General features: G+C 40.1%; 1 protein-coding gene across 1 annotated transcript in view; it reads left to right on the top strand.

Moving 5' to 3' along the window:
• The window catches only part of LOC129170542 (cingulin-like protein 1), a 64,750-nt gene that overhangs the window by 15,323 nt on the left and 34,634 nt on the right, over positions 1–14,793 (top strand). Inside the window, exon 2 of the mRNA XM_054758282.1 lies at positions 9,935–10,059. The gene's annotated coding sequence lies outside the window, so the exon portion shown is untranslated. The remainder of the gene's footprint in view (positions 1–9,934; positions 10,060–14,793) is intronic.

Here is a 14,793-nt window from a genome sequence, read left to right as displayed (position 1 = left end):
AATAATATTTTTGCTGTATAGCAAAGTCAAAAACAGATTTCATGCAAAATATAGATTACTGTACCAGCAGCTCTCATACAAGATTAATGCTTGCAGACATCAGTATATTATAGTATCAGTATATTATGAATAACTCAAAAACTAGGCTGCCCTTATTCACAAATAATACAAAAAATACAAATGAATGGGCCACAAGAAATCAACATGCCTCTACAACATTATTAAACAGTTCAGCCATATTTGCACCCGTATGGCTCTGATTCATTTCTCTTGTTTGTATCACATGAGACGCTAGCTTCCACTCATCAGTAATGAAGTTACGGTGACATAACAGCGCCTTTTCCGAGTTGGGTGGAAATTAGTTATCACCCGCTTGATGTGTTCTCTGGTTGGCAGCAACTTCAGCTGGCTTTTTTTCCTCCTGGTTCAAGTGGAAACGTGCTGTGGTTTGTCATATTTGTCGTGTTCCCAAAATATTTTAAGCTTGCATATTGTCTGGCTCTTGTCCAGCTCATTTTTACCTTCAACTACACGAAAGCCAAAGTGCTTCCAGGTGCTCGCTTTAAATCCGGCGGGTGCGGGTCGGAGTTTACGCTCAGCTATTCTGGTAGCGTCTTAGGTGCAACACCATAAACTGCCCGGGCGGAACTTCTGCTGTCCGTCTGTATGTTCCTTTTTTTTTTTGTTCCGTCAGGATCTATTATTGACATTTATGAATTGATTAATAATCGTCAATCCCCGCAGCGCGATGCATCTAAGAATAGATTATTTCCACAACCCCTACTACTGACCCCCAAGATTATCAAGTATACACAGAAAAGAAATATAAAAAAAATGACAGTTACAATAAGGAAGACAAAGGATAAATTGCTCAACAAACACCTGACTATTACAACAACACATAAACTTGCTTTCGACAACCAATGTCATGTTAATTGTATGACAAAGGTGATAAGATGAGTCACATCTTCATGCTGGCTGAGAAACAACCTCACCTGATCACGTAATATTTGTTTAAGAAAGGGTTGTGTCTCATCCAAAATGAATAGGATGCTTTACATAGCTGATGTTTCCAAGAAGTTAACTTTATTTGCCTCCCTCAGATATTAATATAAATAAATAATATACAAATATTAACTCAAATTAAGTTGTCTTATGCATGGACCACTTATGTTTGTGTAGTCTAATATAGGTCCTGTTCCACCGCCTGACTATGCTCTGTGCATCTTACTTTAGTCAAGCTGACCATGCATGGACCTAATCTGACCCAGTAAAAAATACTAAAAAGCTCTGCTAAGTAATGCTATTTCCTTTTAATTATAGACAATTCCTACAGCTGATATAAAGCATGAGGACTTATTTTAACAGTAGATAGATATAGAACAGGAAAGAACAGAGTAGAAAGAAAGAGCAAGAGCTCTAGCAAAGCTCCGCCCACCTCATCACTACCTGCCTGTTAAGGTGTGTCTCATTTGGCGTCCTGCCACAGTCATCCAGGCCGCACCGAGACACACCCTGGGGTGGGGATCAGAACTACTGGGTGTCGGTGTGGGGGAGTTGCTGACTGGAAACCTTACAGTTTAGTCATTGTTTATTTAATCTCAACTCACTTGTAAAACAACCAAGAGTTTGTATTTTCATTGATTTCATGTTGTTGAAGCAGGCTGTCCTAGACTGCAAAATGTTAGTATATTTAGTCCTATACAATAAATACAGATAGCTGTGGTAACAATGTGCATTCAAATTTTGGAATAACTCTAGCGGTCGGTGTTTCCCACAGGTCTGCAATTTGCTGGGGTACTGCAGTACCCAGCATGCCTTGCGGGCACTTTGTAAATAGCAGTTAAACTTGTTGTTGGCGCTTGGTAGTTGTTACCCACATAGTGTACAATAATATTTTATTGTTGTTTTATCTTAACTTATCTGTTACCTAATAAGCTGTTTGAGTAAGACTATCATTCTTTTTGATGATAGTTTGTATTGTGTTTTCAAGCTAGTTGTTGGCTATCTATTTTGCATTGAAGAGCACTTTCTTTGCCTAAATTATTACCAATTTAGGATGATGGGATGTGTTTTCTGCGGGAAAAGCAGCATTTCAAAGAAAAAAAGCCAAAACTCGTAAATGCTGAACCACGAATGTGCAGAGAACCGCTGTAGTTGTAGTAGAGAGGGGTTTTCATGGTCATCAAGTTTCCTGGTCCACTTCTTTACAAATCCCATGTTTTTACATCCGTCCATCTATCCAATTTCCTCCACTTATTTGGGTACGGGTTGCTGGGGCAGCAGTTTCACTAGTGAAGCCCAGACTTCTCGGTCCCCGGCCACCTCCTCCAGGTCCACCGGGAGGACACCAAGGCGTTCCCAGGCCAGCTGTGAGACATAATCCCGCCAGCGTGTCTTAGGTCTGCCCGGGGACCTTTTCCCGGCTGGGCATGCCCGGAACACCTCACCAGGGAGGCGTCGTGGAGGCATCCGGATTAGATGCCCGAGCCACCTCAACTGGTTCCTCTCGATGTGAAGAAGCAGCGGCTCTACTCTGAGCCCCTCCCAGATGACTGAGCTCCTCACCCTATCACTCAGGGTGAGTCCAGCCACCGTACCGAGGAAACTCATTTCAACCGCTTGTATCGGCAATATTGTTCTTTCAGTCACGACCCAAAGCTCATGACCATAGGTGAGAGTGGGAACATAGATCGACCAGTAAATTGAGAGCTTTTCCCCCGTCCAACTACAGTATGTCCTCAGTCGAGGTCAACAGGCCCCCGTCCCCACTGTAAACAGTGTGGACTGCTTCCCCTTTCTGAGGCGTCGAACGGTTTGACAGAACCTCTTCGAGGCCGACCGAAAGTCGTGCTCCATGGCCTCTCCGAACTCCTCCCACACCCGAGTTTTTGTCTCGACTACCGCCGAAGCCGTGCTTGCCAGTGCCTGTCAGCTGTTTCAGGAGTCTCACAAGCCTTTCATGCTCAATGGGACTCCTTCTTCAGTTTGACGGCAGCCCTGACCTGTGGTGTCCACCATCAGGTACGGGGCTTGCCGCCACGTCTGGCACCAACCACCTGGCGGCCGCAGCACCGATCGGCTGCCTCAGCAATGGGCGCACGAAATATGGCCCATTCGAACTCGATATCCTCGTCCTCCCCCGGGATGCAGGCGAAGCTCTCTCGGAGGTGAGAGTTGATTACTCAACGAATGGGAGACTCTGTCAGACGTTCCCAGCACACCCTCACTACATATGTTTTTACATGTTTTTCTAAATAAAAGTGTGACTCGCAAAAAAACAGCAATGTTGCACTCATCCTCAAGCCTGATCAGATGGTGGATGTGAAGAGCACAACGTTTTTAAGTCGAACTTTTTGAGTGTATTACGATCCAGATTTGGCCCACAGGCTGCTTATTGTGCGTTCAAGAACCGCCGAACAACATAGGAATATCAGACAAGCGTAAAGACATAAACGTAAAACTTTTTAACCGTGGTACATGTGTGCTGTACATCTTACCTGTGTTATCACGTATTTATACATTATTACTAGGTGAATGTGATGTGTTTTCTGTGGAAAAAATTGCCCATTTTTGGAGTAAAAAAATACAAAATAAAATTACTTTTTTGATTAAAAAAATCTACAAATTTGCAGAGCCTTCAATGCTGAATTCCAAATATACGGGCATCTACTAAACACGCATGCATTTATGTGCATATACATGTGCACATCCAACCCCAATGGTTGACAATAGTCCCTGACAAAGTCTAGCACACTCTCGCCAAGTCTCTCTCTTTCTCTTGCTTGTCTAGTCTGGTCAAGGGGGAGGTTGTAGTTAGGGTCATCTCCATGTACACAGTAGTGCGGCCCACCCACACACACGCACACACACACAGAAACAATCCCCCTGTGGTCTGAGCTCAGTTGGGAAATGTACTTTATGTATCCTGCTGTCATGAATTCTTCGCTCTCCGAATTGCTTATAGTGAGTATTATTTAATAAAACATTCAGAGACTCTCTGTTGAATGGATTTGACAAACCATGTTTGTATTCGGGCAGTTGCTTCATGTTCAGCTGTTACTGGTATAAGTGTTGGGCTTGCTTTTCCACGGAAGAGTGCATTAGTTGCAGTTATTTAGTGTGAGCTTTGCTAGTTATTATGGGCAAAGCCTAAATATGTGTTTTTTGTCACTGTTTGTCAGTCCTACTATGCGATGTTCATAGGACAACAGTAGCATCTATTGCTGGTATTTTAGATGTTGTTCTTTTCCGATGGTCTTCAGCTCTGCGCCAGTTGTAACAACTGGTTTTACTTCTAATACTGTATGTCTTCACAACTTTTCCCAGCAAAGCTGATGTGGGAAAACCAGTTGTGCTGACATAAAAAAAAAAAAAACAGGACACAGGATTATAAGAGTGTTCAATCAAAACAAAAGAAGTATCATGTCCTGAATTTAACAAGAGTAAATATGAATTGATTCCATTGTGTTGTTCTTCTGAAAGAAAAACATGAATATTAGCATATGTGGAGGACATATGCTGCTTCAATTCTGTTTGTATCACAATAACAATTCTATGAACTTCTTTTTATTAGACATCATTATCTCACTGTGTCATGACCATCCAGCCCACTCGTGTTATGAAAGCAGTCACTCATACTGTGAGTGGGGAAATAATTGCCATATGTACTTTTTCCACAAGTGTGATAATTGACTTACTTCTTTAGGTTGCAATACCCCTAGGCAGACTATAATAATATTATAACAGTGGTTCTCTCGTATTCAGAGATATAATCAACACTCAGGATAATTAGATGATATTGTTACCATAATAGCCTTGGGTTTGATTTGAAATGTATATCAGAAAGACATAGCAGTCAAGTGCAAGCAGGATGAGCCTTGCAAAATTTGATTTTAGTTAATTTTTAGTGCTTCTTCAAATGACATTTTCTAGTTGAATGGCCGAATATATATTTTAATTGGGCCTGTTGCAGTAGTAGTACTAGTAGTGCAGTGTTTTTCATGTTAATTTATTTAATATAGATTTGGCACTACTTTTTTTTTTTTTTTAGATTTAAACCTGTTTTCCCTAATAAACACGTTATGATATGACTGTCTGTTGGCTTGTCGTACCTCTGCTTCATAACACACCTCATGCGCACACCATAAAAAGACCTTCACTGACTGTCATGTGCCTTTTGGCCAGTCTGAATCCTGGAAAAGCTACCACAACTCACTTTTTGCACATTATACCGTATCCGTTCATCAATATAGAGATGTATGAGATGTACAATGATGTGTACATAAGTGTTAACATCAGCGTGGAGCCCAGGACACATCATGAATGGTTTTTTTTAATCGCCCAATCCTTTTATAAGCCGAACACAATGCATGTGCAATGCACGGAATGAAACCAACACGCGTTAGTAGGGGTGTCACAAGATGTTGTGTCTCGTGGGCACTACGACTGGGACGATAATAAATTAACTCAATAATTTTGCAGGCCTCAATGTATTTCCATGTGCATGCGTGTCTGTTTTCCTCGTCTCCCACCTCCAAACAGGCAGGAAGAGGATTCGCACTGTGCATTGGTTTCAGCACCTTGGGGCGTTTGTTCCATAAAACAGCGGCATGAACAGAGTGAGCCCTTTTGCCAGTCATACAGTCTTTGTCTCTGTGGGTGCAGGCGGGGCCGCAAGCATACACACAGAGTGCAGAAGTGTGTAACGAAGTAGAAACTGAATTAGATTGTGATATATTGTGATATATTTTTTTTTTTTTTAGTTAAAGTACTTTTCTTAAAAGTCGTGTTAAAATCCTGTCTTGTCTCGTTCTAGCAGACCCAATGTTGGGTATTGTCTTGTATGAGTGTCTTGTGACACTCCCACCCATAAGTCGATAACTTCATGTTCTGTTGTCAAATAAGTTTTAAAAACATGACATAATGCTGCATATTTCTTACACATCTTCCAGAAACCAAAAAGCATCTTTTTACTCGTCCACACACACAAACTGAATAAAGTAATAACGTAAAATCAAGTAAAAAAAGTTGATATAACAAAATTTATATATCATATCTTTTTTTAAAGTGCACAGCATTCCAAAAAAACAGAGGGGACCTCCCATCATCATCATTGAAGGGGAACTAAACTACTGTAAGTAGACAGTAGACAGTTTATCATCATCATTGTTTTTTTTTGGTTTAAAAATAATAAGAATTATAATTGTAATACCTGCTTTGATTGTATGGAAGAATAATGTGACTAGTCAATTAGTGCATGTTGAATACAGGAAGTGAACATATGTATAAGCTATTTATGTGATACGGAGAGGGGGTAGGATTAAATAAGATCTGCTTCTTCCTACTCCTTTTCGGACATTTGGCATTGTAAATTGTAACATGAAGCATTCAGTGTGAACTGTATGCATGTTCGGAATAAATTAACCATTACCATTTATCATATATTTAAAAGGGGCCCCATCCTGCTCATTTCAGTGGCTTTTAAAATGATATTGATCCCAGTACAACTCAAATTGTGTACAGGGTAAATCTGTCTGACTGTTGGATTAATTTATGTTGTTTTTTTTTCTTTTTTATGTCCTTTACCTGAGAAAGAAGTCAACTGCTTAAGAATAATAAAACATCATTTTATATGAGCGTGGTGTGTGGCCATAGATCATTGGACATTTAGAGAAAACAGTCTTAGCAGAAAGTATATTTAATCATGTTTACCGTAACTGCAAAATGTGCAGGCCTTCATGCACGCATGCACAACCTTTTAAAGTAGTTTGGATGACAAAAGCACATCTTTGCTTGCTCGTGGTTGGCATTCTTATTTATTGGCTTAGCTTCCCTGCTGGCAACCAACATAAAGGTATCACTTACACTCATAGGCATGAAAGACATCAATCAAAAGTGGAAATTTGACACTGGAATTCAGTTGAGCACAGTTGAGTTGTGTGTGTATTTGTGCGGATTTGCCTGACAAAGTTACACTTTTAGGTTAGTATCACTAGAAACTGCTCTTCATTAGGTAGACCTGCGCATCGCCAATGAGATCAATACATGAGTTTTGATTGACACTTGAGAATATGTTTTTTATGTTGTGGTTGTAGTCTGAAGTGTATAATTGCAAACTGTTTCTAATATTTTGCCGTTAAGCTACATTAGAGGTACAAAAATATTATAATTACGCAATGCCACTGTATTGTATATACTGTACATATTGAAATGGTCTCTGAGTGTTACTCGATACCACCCTGTCAAATGCTATTTACTTAGAATGCTAAATTCATTTAATCTTGTTTTAATAAGCTGGATGTTGACGTTCTCCTCCGATTTCGGATCAACATTTGCAATAAAAATGACTATTGTAATTATTAGATTAGATTCAGCTCCAGAAATCTCACTTTTTCTCTTCAATTGCCATTGTTTACTCACAACCTAATTATGCCTCACACAATTATTAAACACATTTATAGTTTAAAGTTTATTTTTATAGATGATAGATGATCTACAGTATGAACATACTGTATGGAATCGGAGTCACGGTGTAGTCTTTAGCCTGCTCGTCAGGTTTACGCTAGAGGTTCTTAGGCTAGAGAAGGTGTTTCCCCAATCCGTGTCTACATGATCCACAGTTCTTGCCCGTTTTAACGATTTACGATAATGTATGAATTAACCTGTGTTCACCTCGCTGGCCGGATTGACTGTCGAAACTAGTTCCCCCATAGCCAAACAAACTTTTGCGTCACACAGCGCAAAGCTATGGTGTGTTCAAGGATTGCTGGAAAAAGTGCGAAATTTATAACGCTTCAGCCGGGGGTGGCGAGCGCTGGACTTGCAATTTTCCCCCAAATCGCTCTTGGCAGTGTTTTCCTGGGCATGAGCAACCACAACTGTGTTTTTCTCTTTGACTAACTACGTTACTTCTGGTGCAGTAGTGAATAATGGCAACTGAAGCGACATTCACGTAAAACGAATATATTATACGGGGGCCGGTCTTGGTTCTGCCCGCCCCCGTGGAGCCGGTGGCTCTCTGGTGGTGGGGGCTCGGCCTGGCTGTGTGGGGTGGGGCTTACTGGATGGTGGGAGGCAGTCCCTCTCCTTTCATGCATTCTCAGTGACAATTACACGCTCACACATGTGAGCACATTGATATACAGTACAGTACATGAAGACATGCACACATACACAGACATACCTGTATAGGTGTACATGTACAAATGTACTTCCCCATATAACTCACTGATTTAACCAGGATGTTATTATGTTGTTGGTTTTATTACAGTAATAGTGATGTTTGCAATATCATTATATGTACTTATTACAATTGTGTGCATTACAGTTATTGTCATTCTGTTCACTATCATAGTTAATAATTTCATTACTACTATTACTACTAATATGTATGACTGTTTCAATGCAGTATTATCAGTGTGGTTGTTGAAATTACTTTGTCCTCTCCATCATGGTGCTGATGTAGTCCTGTTTGTTTCTGTTGTTTTGGTATTGTGACAATTGTTGTTGTTGCTGTTCTTGTCTCGCACTCCCCCCACTGTTTTCTTTTCTCTTCTTCTCTATCCCCTCCTACTCCTGGCCGGCCGCTCCAACAAAACATCAAATAAAGTAAAATAAATTCTGTATAACAGGGGAAGCGTATCTCACATTTTTCCCTTGCAGAGCAAATCTCTAAGCATGTAAGGGCATTTCGATAAACAATACTATCTGCCCTAATGGCTGGACAGGACAAAAAAAACCAAATATATTATATAGGTGTTCATATTAGAGAATGTTTTCGCAACAGATTTCCTCAACTTGCTTCATTGTTTTTTTTTAAATTGTGTACAAAACGTGTACAAGCCTCGAACACTCCTGTTGGCGTGTTAAGGTTGGCAATAAAGCTTTAAAAGAGCATCAGTGTTTCTGCATGTCTACAATACCTTTCACATATAACAGGTGTACATTGGTTTTGTATTCAGCAAACTAAACAACTTTATCTTGACACACCTTGTGGATTAGCTTGTGCCGATGTACCTAATAGTGTGGTTGGTGAGGGCATCCTATCACATTCTGTTATTCTAATATTAACTATCAATAGAAGATAATGAATATACATTATCAGTTTCATTCTGAGGTCTTTTTTGTTGAGCACATGACTCAGTTGAGCATGATCAGCATGTACTGCCAGGATGACTCATCCAGTCTGCTGTCTCTCGGTCGACAGCCGCCATCGAAGCATTCCGTCACCACGACGAGCCTGGACACGCCCACGCTACTTTTCACCTCCACCAACTTGAATCCTTCCCTCATCATGTCCTTGTTTGTCTCCTCTGCTCTCTGAGCTTTGTGTTCACCTCCTCCTGCCTCCTCAGTCTGTCTGCCCCTCTCCTCTGGCCTCCCTCAGCTGGTGATTCATGGCAAGCTTTTCTTTGACTCAACATGTTGCCTAATGTCTGACAAATTGACACAGTTGTCTGCTAAAAATGCTGCAACGTTACTTTCTCCTCATTTTCTGTCCGGAATAAATCAACATAATGACTTTTGGAACGTTTGTAAATAATTTTGCCTCGTTGAACGACTGCCAACATGTACATATTTTATACACATTTTTTCAAACTAATAAAAACAGTGTTGTCTTTAAACATGTATCACATTTTATTAATCCTTTGTACAAAGTTAAAATATACATAACACCAAATACTAGGCTGGCGTGCATATTACAGCAATCATTATAGCCTCCTTTTTAGCATCACGTTTACCTACTGTATTTCCCTGAAATAATCCTGCAAAACCGGCAAACTGACCTCATAATATTTAGAAATTTAAAGCCAAGTCTGTTTGATGGATGGCAGAGGTGTAGTGATTAAGGTCAAACCATCAAAAATGTTTCAAGTCTCTCGACAGGCTTCCAGCAAGTACAGTATGAAGTCATACGAATGCTTTGTTACAGGGTTTGGTGTGTGAAGACACAGGAGGAGGACTGCAGAGGTTTGCTGTCTTGAGCAAGGAGTTGACCTTTCACCTCCAACAGCTGCAGACAGAGACTGAGCACGAGCTCGAGAATTTACAGAAGAAGTGAGTAAATCATTTTTGTGAAGCGCATTCGAACTATGTAACTAACAGTAATGCACATGCTTTGCAAATCCAAAATACACTTGACTTTTGGTCCAAAAGGTATTGTTTATTTTATTTTATTTTTTTTTGTTGTTTTTTATTGTTTGTATTTATTTTTTTCCAAAAATAGGCAGTTTTTTTTTTTTTTTTTTTTTGCAGAAAACACATCTGATTCACCATAAGTCGGTAATAGGCTTGTCACGAAAACAAATTTTGCTGGACGATAATTGTCCTACAAATTGTTGTTGATAATCGACAACATTTTTCCATTAATTGTATGGCATAAAGCAATAAAAGCAATAAACTTTAATTTCTCAAGAGTATTTAGCATTGTAACTGGAATGCCAAGAGCTTTTGAATAAATCGAACAAACAAACAACTTAATAAGTTAACCAAAAAAAAGACAAAAAAAATCCATGAAAATAAAATAGACTCTCAGTCTCTTTTCGCAAAAATTGCACTTAAAAAAGATTCACAATCATAACCAGAAACAAAAAAAACAGACCCTGTCTCTGTTACTTAAAAAAAACACGCCAATAAAAAACACACACACAAACAAGCAGTTATGTAGTGTATTGTCGGCGGAGTAAAATGCAATGCTGCTGATGTCCTTCAACACGTCTTCTTTCACTGGGTTGCAATTCGTACTGTCTGTCAAACATTTATAACATTTGCCGAAATGTTGTCTTTTCAACCATATTGAAAGGTTACATTTCTTTTGCAATGCAGTGTGTGACACCATTTTGCGCTTTTTTGTTTATATTTGCGAACCAAACGACTCAGTAAGTGTTGACTGTCGGGACGAAGGCTTCTCTGTACCTCCACACTGAGGCTGTGGCATTCGGCTTAGAAACTCTCTTTTGTGCCTTCATTCATATTAGTGTTTGCTTGCTAACTTGCTGCTAACACTCTTGTCTGTGTAGCCACTCAATAGTAGCCTCGCCTCCATGTACTGGAACAAGGAGGCTTAATGGCTGGCCGGAAGGTTAACTCTCTCCATTCACTCCACTATAGAATCAATGCACACAAACACATGCAGAGTGAACACTCATGTCATCCAGCATGTGTGATAAAAAGAGACGAGGAAAACATGCACCCATAGATGCACATGTCAATTTATCGACCCTGCAATATTATCGACTTTGTTTTTTGTCGATTATCATGACAGGCCTAGTCAGTAATAATTTATCAATACGTAATAATACAGGTAACATGTACAGCATAAATTCACCACTGTTTAAAAAGCCCACAATTTTACATGTTTATGTCTTTATGTTTCACTGATAATGTTTTTTCGCCAAGCGTTGAGATTTCGCACTTTTTGGAGGTCCTTGAGCGCACTCTAGTTGTGTGCTGTGACTGGCTACTGGTCACAGTCAGAAGATTGGTAAGACCTGGGTTCGAATCTCCGTTAGGCATTTCTGTGTGGAATTTGCATGTTCTCCCCGTGCGCGCGTGTGGTTTCTCCGGGTACTCCGGTTTCCTCCCACATTCCAAAAACATGCATGTTAGGTTAATTGGCGACTCTAAGTTGTCCATAGGTATGAATGTGAGTGTGAATGGTTGTTTGTCTATATGTGCCCTGAGATTGGCTGGCGACCAGTCAAGGGTGTACCCCGCCTGTCGCCCGAATTCAGCTGGGATAGGCTCCAGCATACCCCCGCGGCCCTAATGAGGAGAAGCGGCATAGAAAATGGATGGATGGATAGTTGTGAGTGGCTATACGTGTTATACTTTAAATGCGTTTAATAAGCTTAAACCTGGATTGTGTCATGAGGGAACAATGGCAAGTGAAGAGAAAAGGGGCAGGGTTCTTGAGATGAATCTAATTTAATCATTTTTAAAAAGGCGTTATTATAAAGTCATTTTTTATTGCAAAAGTTGATCCAAAAGCGGAGGAGAACGTCAACATCAAGCTAGCAGGAGAGCTTGGAGGGTAGGTGCGAGTCGTGTGTCAAAAATCGACATGTTTATGGGCATATCAATAACTCATGGTTTTTTGCCTCTTTCCCTCGCGGAAAACAGAGATCTATTGTATGCGATGACAATGTTTTGATGCTTTGAATTTGATTCATCCCTGAAAAATGTGTGTGATGAGGATATGTGCTCTGAACACATACAGGGAATTACATTTTATTGGTAAGTGATACCTTAAAAATACAATTTCTGTTTTGGTTAAACCCTCAATTGTTTTCTTTGAGATGAGGGCCTGCTGTGTTGTGTTTGAACATGTGAGTAGGAGGCAGCTCAGTCTGGCTTTGTAAGGTTTTTCACAGCTGAGACACGACTGGGGAAGTTTGGCTGTATCTCATAACAGCAGCGACTTTTGGTTCTACAGGATAAACCAGGATCCTGCCTCTAATTCACATACATTTTGTCTACTTACAGTAGTTTAGTTCCCCTTCATTTACACCTTTGCAGTTTCACCACACACGGTTCCACGTTTATCTTGCGTTATCTGTGTTTCCTGGTTTGGTGGCATACTAAGAACAGTGAAGGGCAAGTAATGACTTTAATATGAAACTGTAACATTGCTGCAGCTCCTTGCATCATTTTTTTGCAATGATACCATTATTAAGATAAATATTGTCTTATTATGTTGCTGTTGGATTGCTGCTGTTGTGTCGTCTTGCTGGAGATTTTAAGAGTTGTCACGTTGCAGGGCAGGTAGTAGTTTTCATTCTTCTTAATTATAGGCTGCTTTACTCCTTTACCCAGTTCTCCTAATCCCAACCAATGGTCACATTCACATACAGAATTCTTTGTTTGTTTTCAAGTGAAACTTGTGTTCTAACCAGTTATGCTGATAGACTGGTATTGTGTCATAAATCTGGTTGTGTCAACATTATTATTTGTTGTTTCGATTTAGTCTTTGACAGGGCTGGGATTTGGATTTACTGTGTGGGAAGTATTATTATTAGTGTTGGAAAAAAAAGCTGGAATCAGAGAATAGTCTCCTTGAAAATGTACTGTATGTATGGTAGGTAAACTACAATACAGTAATCCTTTGTGTATCACGGTTAATTGGTTCCAGACCCGACTCACAATAAGTGAATTTCTGCCAAGTAGGATTCCTTTTTTATAAATGGAATATTTTTGTAGTCGTGGCATAGAAAACCTGTTTACGGTCTTCTAAATATGCTTTTTCACGTTATTAAAGTCATGTAGACATGAAATAATGGACACCTTCACATTTGTATTACCCAATATAGTATATAAAATCAGAGAAAATAAGCCATTTAAGACAGTTTACCCTGTAGGGGAGCAGAAGCGGTGGCAGACAGGAAGTGACGTCAGGGGTTCAGAGTTAAATTTTAGCTTGTTGTGGGCTATGGCCGCAACAGTAACCTGTGATATCATTATTATTATTGTGCTTGTTGTGAGATAATTTAAACCTGCAATCAAGTCTGGTGCTTGTCTCACCAAACAATTACTGACACCTAGTGACCAATGTAGAATACTAAATCCACAAGTCTTAATGACTTATACTGTATTTGTTTTTTAGTTTATTTACCCATTTTTATGCTTGAAAATGTTTGATTTGGGCAAAAAATATATACAATTTGCTTAGGTATGCATATTTTAACAAATATTTTTGACAACCACAAAACAGAGATTTTTTATTATTGTATTTATTTTTGAAAAATCGCAGTAGAGTGAGGGAGCGATGTTTGATCCGCAATGCAGCGAGGAACAACTGTACTCTTATGCTATCCTATGCTCTGCTATGCTCTGACCAGAACAGGGCAACCGGTTAAGATGCACACTAGCAAAGAAGAAACTATTCATTTTAAGGATACGTTCCTTAATTTTGCATTTGAATTACTGATCTCGATGGAATACGAAATGCACACTGGGAAGAAAGAAATAGACACAGTCCCCTGCCAATGGCACAGTGTGAGAGACTAGCACCAGGGACGAGTCAAGTATTTTTGTTCTCTAAGTAAGGAGTTCTCAAGCTCTTTGACCCCGGATAGTTTCTGTCAAACCTGACTCACCATCCTGACTCACCATGAGTGAGTCTGTTTTCCAGAGAGAAGGTGATCAAATTGTGGTTTGGTGTGCATGAGTGACAGGCGCAAGTCAAGTTTCACTGAGTCATGATGAAGACTCGAGTTTCACCGACTCACGAGTGTTTGACGGAGACTCGAGTTTCACTGACTCACGGGCGCTGGATAAAGACTTAAGGTTTCACTGATTCACGGGTGCTCAGACATGATGAAGACTGGAGCTTTGACTCATGGGTACTCAACAACGGCTCATGATTCACTGACTCACGGTTACTCGACAAGAACTCATGCTTCACTGAGTCACTGGTGCTGGACAGAATCGTGTTTCAATGACTCGCAAGTACTCGACAAAGACTTAAGTTTCACTGATTCATGGGTGCTCAATCTAGAATCACAAATGCTTGACGAAGCCTTGAGTTTCACGGACTCATGACAACAACTGGAGCTTTGACTCACAGGTGCTTGACGAAGGCTTGTGCTTCACTGCCTCATGGGTACTCGGCAAACATTAGAGTTTCATTGACTCACGTGTACTCGACAAAGACTCGAGTTTACTTACTCACAGGTGGTCGACAAAGACTCAAGCTTCACTGAGTCACGGGTGCTGGACAGACTCGTGTTTCAATGATTCGCAAGTACTCGACAAAGACTTAAGTTTCACCATATTCACGGGTGCTCAATGTAG

The sequence above is a fragment of the Dunckerocampus dactyliophorus genome, chromosome 17 (assembly GCF_027744805.1).
Source record: "Dunckerocampus dactyliophorus isolate RoL2022-P2 chromosome 17, RoL_Ddac_1.1, whole genome shotgun sequence".
NCBI lineage: Eukaryota > Metazoa > Chordata > Actinopteri > Syngnathiformes > Syngnathidae > Dunckerocampus > Dunckerocampus dactyliophorus.
Note: the sequence above shows the minus strand (reverse complement) of the source record. Positions and strands in the feature narration are given on the sequence as shown.